Below are 9,481 nucleotides of genomic sequence, written 5' to 3' on the forward strand. Positions count from 1 at the left end.
TTATATCTAGATAGTTTTTGTAATCTAAAAAACTTGACAGGAAAACCCTAAACATATAATTTTATGCTGATCATGACAACCCCATGTGGTTAATTTGTTCCTTTATTTCAATAACTGAACATAATATATTATTGACAAAATATCCCTTAAAATTTTTTTTTGGGGTTCAGATAACCTTCTCAAACTTTAAACTATGTGTAGATAACTTCCTAAACTTTTCAGTCATGTGAAAATAAAATCTCTGTCATGTTATTATTTTAGTAAAATAATAAACAAATTCAGGGCAAAGGGTTATTTGCAAAAATTTAAAATTTTTTAGGGTGCATATTGTAAAATTTTAAATATTAGAATACTTATATTCTCACAACTTAAAGTTCATCGAGTTATATATAATTTAGCCTTGGTTAAAGGCTCGTTTGTTTGAGTTTTTTCCTTAAAAGTCACTTACTTTAAAAAAAAAAACAAATCATTTTGAGAAATTTTGTCTTGTTTGTTAAGTTATTAAAATAACCATAATATAGAAAAAAAATATATGACTCTTATTATTTTAATAACTATTCTAACTAACTTCTGATAATAATTATATATATATATATATATATTTATATAGTATATGAGAGAGAATATTTATGACATATGAATTTGTATAGAGATATCATAAAATTTGAAAATTATTAAATAAAAAATTGATAAGCCCTAATTTATACAAAATCTCTTGAATTTTGACATATGTATGGATATTTTTTTAACCTTTAAAAAGTTGAGTTGTAAACATTTATAATGGGAGATCATATTTAAGCATTCTATTATGAGTTCCACATATGACAGCCTCACATGTGAATTGATATTTATAAATTTAAGAGACTCTCACATCTAATAAACTAATTTTTTAAAATAGATTTTCTTTTTAATTTTATGATTAGTAAAAGGTTGAGTGAAATGTTGTGGAGTCGAGCTATAAAAAATATCAGCTCTTAAATATAATAATATTATTAAGAGTTTCATATCAATGAGCTTTCATAAGTGAAGTGAAGATTATAAATGTAAATAGCTCATACTTATTTTTTAAAATAAGCTTTTCTTTTAGATTTGTATTCAACTTACGTTCCTATAGTGTTCTTTGAATCCGAACATATGTATATATCCTCATATGCTAAAAGCACCGAACTTACGTCACCTAATCTTTAATTTCAACACCAACCTTTCAACTGCCAAGACAACTAAAGCTGGTTGATGCAAAAGAGATGAAAACATTCGGCATAGGACGCAACGTGTCGTTGAACCTGGACGGGAATTTTGAAGCGGAGTTTCATTTCATTACAGTCAAAATGGCGATCCAATAGATCTTATCATCTCAGTTTTTTTTTTTTTTTTTAAATGCTTGGACACAAAACTTCTTCAGCACTGCCCATTCGTTTCGGTCTGCGATTCCATTTCGCAGTCACTTCTTATGAAAAGCCACTTTCATGTCTTTTTCTCCATAGGATGTCAGATCTACCCCCCATAGAAGTATCATGTGGGTCCGCTTCCTACTGAACCCTGACACGTTTCAATTCCTCATTGGTTCTCTCGCTAAACCCGCTATCAAGACAGCGATGTACTCTGTGTGGGACCAACTGAAACTCGACACGTTTCGAGCTCACATGGATTGGATTGCAGGCGAAGAGGGCCCAGCATCGCCGATAGGGTTTATGATGTCTCTGTCGTTTATCTTTTGCTTACATGAACCTCAACATGAGGTAGTGCTTTTCCAATCCCCACGTTTAACGGTCCCTTTGGAATTTTTCTCTCCTCGTTTCCTCCTTTTCCTTTCTGTGGTTGGGCATTTCATGGCCTAAAAACAATTTCAAAGTATTACATTGACAAACGAATTTGAACTTCTGTATTATCGATTTTTTTTTTTTGGATTGAATAAAATTTAGGTAGGTGACAATTAGGGACGGATCTAGAGGCTAATGAATGAGGGGCTAAAGGGAAAATAAAACATTGAATGGAGGGCCAAAATCTAGTTTTAAACTTTTTACAAGTAAGATTAATAATTTCTATCAAAGGAGCGTCCAAGTGTGTGGGAGAAGGAGGGATAACAATCAGAATTAAGGAAATTCTAAATACTCCGTTCGGTCATAATGACAATAGAGAAAAGTTTTAAAATGCTTTTTGATTCTTAAATATATGACAGAAATGTAATAGTTAAATTTTATTCAAATGTACCATTCTTTAATTGCAATGAGTTGTTGGCATATTTTAAATTTGAGTAAAAGAGAAAAATGACATCTAAATTATAGGTTATGATTGTTTGAGATCTTAAATTTAATTTTTTGTTCAATATTTTTTTTTAATTTTTAAAAATAGTGCAATCCAACTCTTGTCATTAACCAAAGTTAATTTTGACTATTGATTAATCAAAAAAGAACCAATACAATTATGAAAAAGATCGATAAAATTGCTAGGTCATTTTCTGTAATGTTTTGTCCTTTTCTACAATTCATAATATTCTTTACTATCATTTTTAGTCAATTAATGTCAAGGACCATATTACACCATTTTTAAAAGTTAAAGAGCAATACTGCACAAAAAATATAGTTAGGGTCTCAAACACTTATGAACTTATTCTTTATGGGCAAATTTACTCTTTTATCCTTTAAATTTTTATGCAACATTTTCTTCAATTTTAGGGTTTCAACAATTACTCCTTAACAATTATGGAAATAATTAACTTTGTCTTATAATTAAGAGCAAAAACATATAACTCAGAATGTTTATAGAATTTCTGCTAACAAGGTCTTTCACATTTACAATGAAATTTAAATCCACCACTTTTTGACATATGTGTTGCATTATTGTTAATTTGGCCAGCCTCTTAATGATTTTGTAAGGTGTAATATATCCTCCACTTCTGCTAACCACGCATCCAGACATGCTTCATTGGTTTTCTTTTTTGTCTTTGTCGGATTGTTTCTTCTTTTATTAACCTTAATAAGCAATGACTTGATAAGGTCAACAAAATAATAATTAATGAATTTATTATTTTGTCGCGGTCGTGAAATTTGGGTAACAAAAATTGTGACCTTTGAAAGAGCCCTCCACCTCGATCGTTTTGCCCCATTTATTTATATGTAGTTGAAAATTAAAAATGTTCTTTAAACTTTGGAATAACAGCTTGAAAATGAGATTTGTCCATAAAATGCGCATAAAAATGAACTTGTCTTCTTGTAAGCATAATTCTCAACCATTCTTTTAAGACGCAAGTTTCTATGTTTATCATTAATGTTTTCAAATTTGGATTATAGTAGTAGCCGACTTAAACAAAATATGTTCAACCAATATTTGAACCGGTCCAAAAACTCTGTATAATTAGGGGCGTTCATGATAAGGGACAAGACGGGACAGTCCTATCTTGAAAAACAAATTAGATTAAATTCTGGTCCCTGTGTATCATCCCAAAAAATAAACAGGCACTATTATAAAATTATGAACATAAGATACTAAGAAAGATGATTGTTCGGTGGATGCTGCTTAAATAATTAATGATTGGTGTTCCAAACACCCATCATCTATTTAATTATAATATAAACACCTGTCATATATAAAGCTTTAGATTCTTAGTTGATTTAAAATTAAAAATTAATATAAATATAAATGACAGGTGTTTGAAAAATATATTATTTATAAGAATGATGTTATATAACATATGTTTTAACACCCATCACATAACATTTCAATTTCTAACCTTTTAACAAATTAAAAAAAAATTATGTGATATATGATAGGTGTTCCAAACACATGAAATACCCATCATGTATAGTTATTCTCTTATATGCCGTCATATATACTTAAATAAATGATTGACATTTATTTATTTAAAAAAAAACTCTACAATTTCCATTTAATTTGATTTTCTCTCATGCACATGATATGCTTCTTCTCTCTTCTTTTTTTCACTTTCATACGAAATCACAAGAAAACTCACAAAGTGCCTTCTAGAGGTGTCAATTAGGGTTGGGTCAATTCTTGAAGAGCCAAGGTCTAAACGGGCTGGCCCTATAAAACTCGATTATATCTTAGGTTTTCATTTTGGTCAACCTGACCCTCGCCCTTAGGGCTAGAGGGCCTCGACCCTATATATTTTTATTTTTTAATTTAAAAAACTAAGAAACATATTTAAAATATCAAAAAAGTTATCACACATAACATTAAATCTATAAAAACAAATTTAAATCTAATAAAAAATTACAAAATTAACACCAATAACAATCAGACTTTGCTGCCATCATCAATGAAATCTCAATAATTTTCATTATCATCGACATCAATATAATTTCATTCTTTTCTTTATGGATCCTTAACAGTGGCAAATATATTAAACTTTTTGTATATTCATTCTTTATCCTCGTGAAATGGGGCTATGGTTTTAAAATTAGTGTAGTATTTAATTTTTTTGATATTAAAATTTAAAAAATGATAAAAGGGCTGGCCTTTTTATTTTAGGGCTTAAAAGGGCTAGCTCTTTTAAGCCTAAATTATCATTTTACAATTTAAAATAGTAGCCTAGTCTTAGATTTTTCAGGCTTAGTCCAGCTAGCCCTAATTAACAACTCTAGTGCTATCATTACCATTGTCGACCATCGTCCCCTACCTCTGCCATGATCTTGCCATCATCAACATAGCTGTTTTTTGTGTCGTGAGTGTCTCGTTGTTTTTCAACCCAATTTCTTCCAACATGTTTTTTTATGTTTTTTACTTTTTCTTTCAATGTCCTTTGTTTTCTTGGTTATGCGAATGATTTATATTAATTGTTTGGGAAAGTTTTATTGATTGATTTTACTTGTTTAACTTTATATGTGTTTATTGTTGCTTGATTTTGGTAATAGGGGTTGTTGAAAATTGATAATATACGATGTATTCTTGGCTTGAGAATTCTAACAGAGATTTTAGGTAGCCTTACGATGATTATGAGGATGAAAATGAGTGATTGAAATGAATATTCATTATAATTGTTTTTTCCTTCGAATTTTGAATGAATTATTTGAATAATTTTTAATTTAAATTAATTATATGCCTTATTTGATCTAGGTAATTAACTAAATTAATTATGCCCATTTTCCAATTATCTCAATCTCTTAGGAACTGAACTGTGATCAGCATGATATATTTTATTAACAAATCCTTTCAACCAATCGATAAAATGTTTATTGTGCATTTTAATAATCCATTATTCTTTTTTATTTGAGTTATGGCTTTTAAGATCTTCCATATGCTTTTTTGCATACCTGTCGATGTCTAAAGAATTAATAAGTAGATATAGATGGCTTCTTCCCATTGTTAGTCTAAGATAGCAATGACTTTTCTTCCTGTTGCTCTTTCTTCATCATGATGCATACAAATATGCAACGAATTCCGCAAGTGTACGGGTCTAAAAATAGCACGTGATAAATTAAAGTCAATCTCATAGAGAATCAAGTTAATTGATAATTAGGCAATAAATTTTTCATTTTCATTTAAGTCAAGCAAAATAAAATTTGGATTTGATATTGCAAAATAAGAAATTAAAATTATATGAATGTGCTAAAATTAAAAATCCTAATAGCTACAAATAGTCAAGGCAACTCAGGGTGGCTAATTCCTTCTTCAATTCATAAATCATGTAATTACCTAAATAAATTTACTTAATATTAATTTACAAATCTAGAGTATTAATAGGAATAATTATCTTTCGATTAATTACACCTATCTTTTGAATTAATATGCTATTTCTAACACAATTACTCAAGAGGCAAAAATGCATAAATCCACTCTAATGTAATTATATGGGTCCAATAGGTATATTCCTATTTTATTGGCAAATTAGAATAAATTCTAATCCCATATTACTCAATCTAATAGTCAAATTTTGATTTTTCTCTTCCAAGGCAAAACCTAAACCCCAAAATTCACACTCAATGGTGATTAAGCATTAAGTAGACAAATAAACACAAGATTAAGTAAACAAAACTAATATTAAGCTCAAATAAATGCTTTAATAAACATGTTCTAAGCCAAGAATTAGTTCATAGCTACCCTAGATTAAGAGAAAATCAGCCACACATAGTTTCTATGATAGCAAAATTAGCAATATATACAGCAAAGTAAAGAGAAGAAAGAGAAGAAAAGCTTAATTGAAGTAATCTTGAACGAAACCCTTGATTTTTCACTAAACCCAAACTTCTCCAACCCTTCTTTGGCTCTTTTCCATCTTCTTGAACGTTCTATAGCAACTGGAGATGAAGAATGCACAAAAATGAGGTGCCTAAGCCTTAAAAATTCACTGAGAGTCAAAACTGTGCATTTTATTAAAATCACGCTTTGCTACAGTGAAATGCGTTTTTGCTGCAGCGAACATGACTTGTTCAGATTTTCTTTTTAGATTAATTTCTTTGACTTAGGCTCTAAAATTTTCTTCTTTGGACTCCTAAATTAGGCCTCCCTACATGCATAAAACCCAGAATAAATGATAGAATTAGTCTACTAACTTCTAACATATTTTCAAGCTCATTTTCACACACATTAATCCACTTAATCATATTTTTGTTAACAAAATTCAAATAAATGACTTTCAATTACATTAAAAACACCAATAAATTCAATAAAATATTGAAAGTCATCACATCATGACAATCTTTTGGGAGCCTAGCATCCCTAACATTCTTTAAATATTGGGTATGAAAGTTAACAACTTCTTTAATATACCACTTAACAATGCAACCATTTAGTTGACTTCAATTATTCACATACCCTTTTAATACCTTCATGTACTGTTCAGCTAATTACCTCCCTCTCAAGTAGGCAGGGCGCATAGTTATACCTCTCTAACCAGGTGAATGGTTAGGTGGATCATAATGTCAAAGAATATGGTAGGAAAATACATCTCTAACTCACAATATTTTTACAACCCATCTTTGCAACCCCAGCAACTTTGTGAGGTTAATTACTTTATTGCAAAGAGTCTTGAAAAAGAAATACAGTCTTATGATCGTTGCTCGAATACTATTGGGTAAAATACTATATATAGCTACTAGTAGAAAATTTTCAATTAGAATATGACAATCATTAGATTTTAAACCCTTTAGCTTCAAGTCCCCTAATGAAACAAGGTTTTTCACATTTGAAGTGTAACATATTAGAACCTTAACTCCAACAATAGACTCACAAAAACTTCTTTTTTCTTTTTTGGATAGTATGTGAGCCACAGCATGAAGATGTATCCAAGTTTTCTTCTCCTCCAATGCTAATTCCTCTCTTATCCCTGTCTCAATCATATCTAACCTTATATTGATACTATTCTTAGTCTTCCATAGAATATGGAGTAGAGTCCCAATAATACTATCACATATATTTTTTCAATATGCATCATATTAAGAAAATGCCTTACATCTAATGTCTTTTAATGCGGCAACTTAAAGAAAATTAACCTCTTTTTTCTAGCTGCTTGTTCCTACATACTTTGCCAACTGTTTGCTAAATTTGGTATCTAAACCATTGACCTTTTCAAATAGTTCCTCATCAATCAATACCTTCAGTGGCCTACTTTCTTTTGATTTCCCATAAAAAGATTTTGCCCATTTAAGATACTAGTGATCCTTGCACAACCATTTGTAATGTCCCAAATAGACGTTCTTCATCTCATGCTATAACCTCATCGAATGTGTGTCGTCTTCACAAATAAGGAATCTAAGATGTCCTTTAATTTTATAACTAGAAAAATTACCAAATGCTGGATAATCATTAATTATACTAAAAAGTATGGCTCTCAAATTGAACCTCTCTTCCCTGGAACTATCGTAAACTTTCACATCTGTCTCTAAAAGTAGTTTCAAATCTTCAATCAATGGAGCCAAGTACAAGTCTATACCATTCTTAGGTTGCTTGGGTCCTAATATTAATATTGTTAACATCATGTACTTGCTTCATGCAAAGCTAGAGAGGAAGATTATAGATTATCAACATCATTATCCATGTACTATGGGTGCTACTTTGAAGTCCGTGTGGGTTTACGTAACATCCCAAAAAAATTTTCCCATGATTTATTAATCTAATGAAGGGTAATTATAAAAATTTAATTATAATTGGGTTTGAGGATAATTAGAGACATCTATTAGGTTTAGCTTTAGCTTTTAGATTGGGTCACCCGACCTTAAATTGTAGAAAGAAATTAATTTTTAGCTCACAGTACATTATGCTGTGCATGAAAATTTATGCCGTAGCATAATTTCCTGAACCAGATTTTAAAATATGAAAATCAGTTTGAAAAACAAAGTGTGAGACCTGAAATAGAGAGGGGGCGACTAAGAGAGTGTTTTCTCTATTAGGGCATCAACTCTTGGTCATTTTGGAGGTGTTTGAAGCTTAGTTTCACCTAGATATGCCTTCTTTATCTCTTATTTTTCCCTCTACACGTTTTGGAAGTAAGATTCAAGAATAGGAGATGATGATTTTTGGAACCAAACCCATTAGTCTAAATGGGACTAATGGGAGTTGTTTAAGTATTCTAGACATATTTTAAAAGTTTCTACAAGGTTGTAAGCTTGGCTCATCCATTTTGGACAAATCCTAGACCTCTAAACTATGATTTTGGATGGTTAGATGTTTTATTGGTGATTATTTAAGTTAATGGAAGCTAAATGGAGATAATGGGAATTAATAAGCCTAATGGTTATGCTTAAGTGCAAGAGATTGGAATTTTAGATAATTAAAGTGTTGATTTATGAAAGTTGGAAGAGTGTTTATGATGATTTTAATTATGATTGATATAATTAATTATAGTCAATCATCTTATGCACCATTCAAACTTTGGTATAGCTTATGAAAAACTTTTATTGAGGCTAAACCTTTGACCTCTCAATGGTTTAAGGCAATTAAGGGAAACCTAATTTATATAGTTGAATATTAATTGATTATTTGTTGAAATGGTTGATTTGAAACATGTTTAATATTTTTAAACTCATGATGCAAATTTGGCAATGGTTGGTGATGTGTTATTTTTGTAAATTATATGCATGTTCATATACATACTAATAGCGATGATGAATGAGAAATTGTGATTATGAACTAATTTGTGTCTGGAGTGAGTTAGGTGTGAGTGTGGATATGTGGATTTATATGAATGGTTGTTTAGAATGCATATACATATGTGATATTGCATTCATGGTATGATCATTGGCGAGAGTTCACCTAGGGAGATGAGTAGTTGACTAAACCTATACGGTATTTGCAATAACCATTGAAATCGAGAGCTTGCCTTGACACTGACTGTTGGAATTAGGAGGTAGCTCTTATCTCATGGTTGATTTAGGACTATCCCACTTGTTCTATAAGGGACTCAAACCTAACTTGTCTCCTCCGATTCATGAAGAGGCTAGATTAGGGGTATAATATTCCATGGTTGTTAATATTAAAGAAATTAGATTATACAAGTGAGTGAGTTGACCCTGATCCAATAGCCCCT

Source organism: Prosopis cineraria, unplaced genomic scaffold (assembly GCF_029017545.1).
Source record: "Prosopis cineraria cultivar Desert tree isolate PC_DT_omini unplaced genomic scaffold, ASM2901754v1 PC1, whole genome shotgun sequence".
NCBI lineage: Eukaryota > Viridiplantae > Streptophyta > Magnoliopsida > Fabales > Fabaceae > Prosopis > Prosopis cineraria.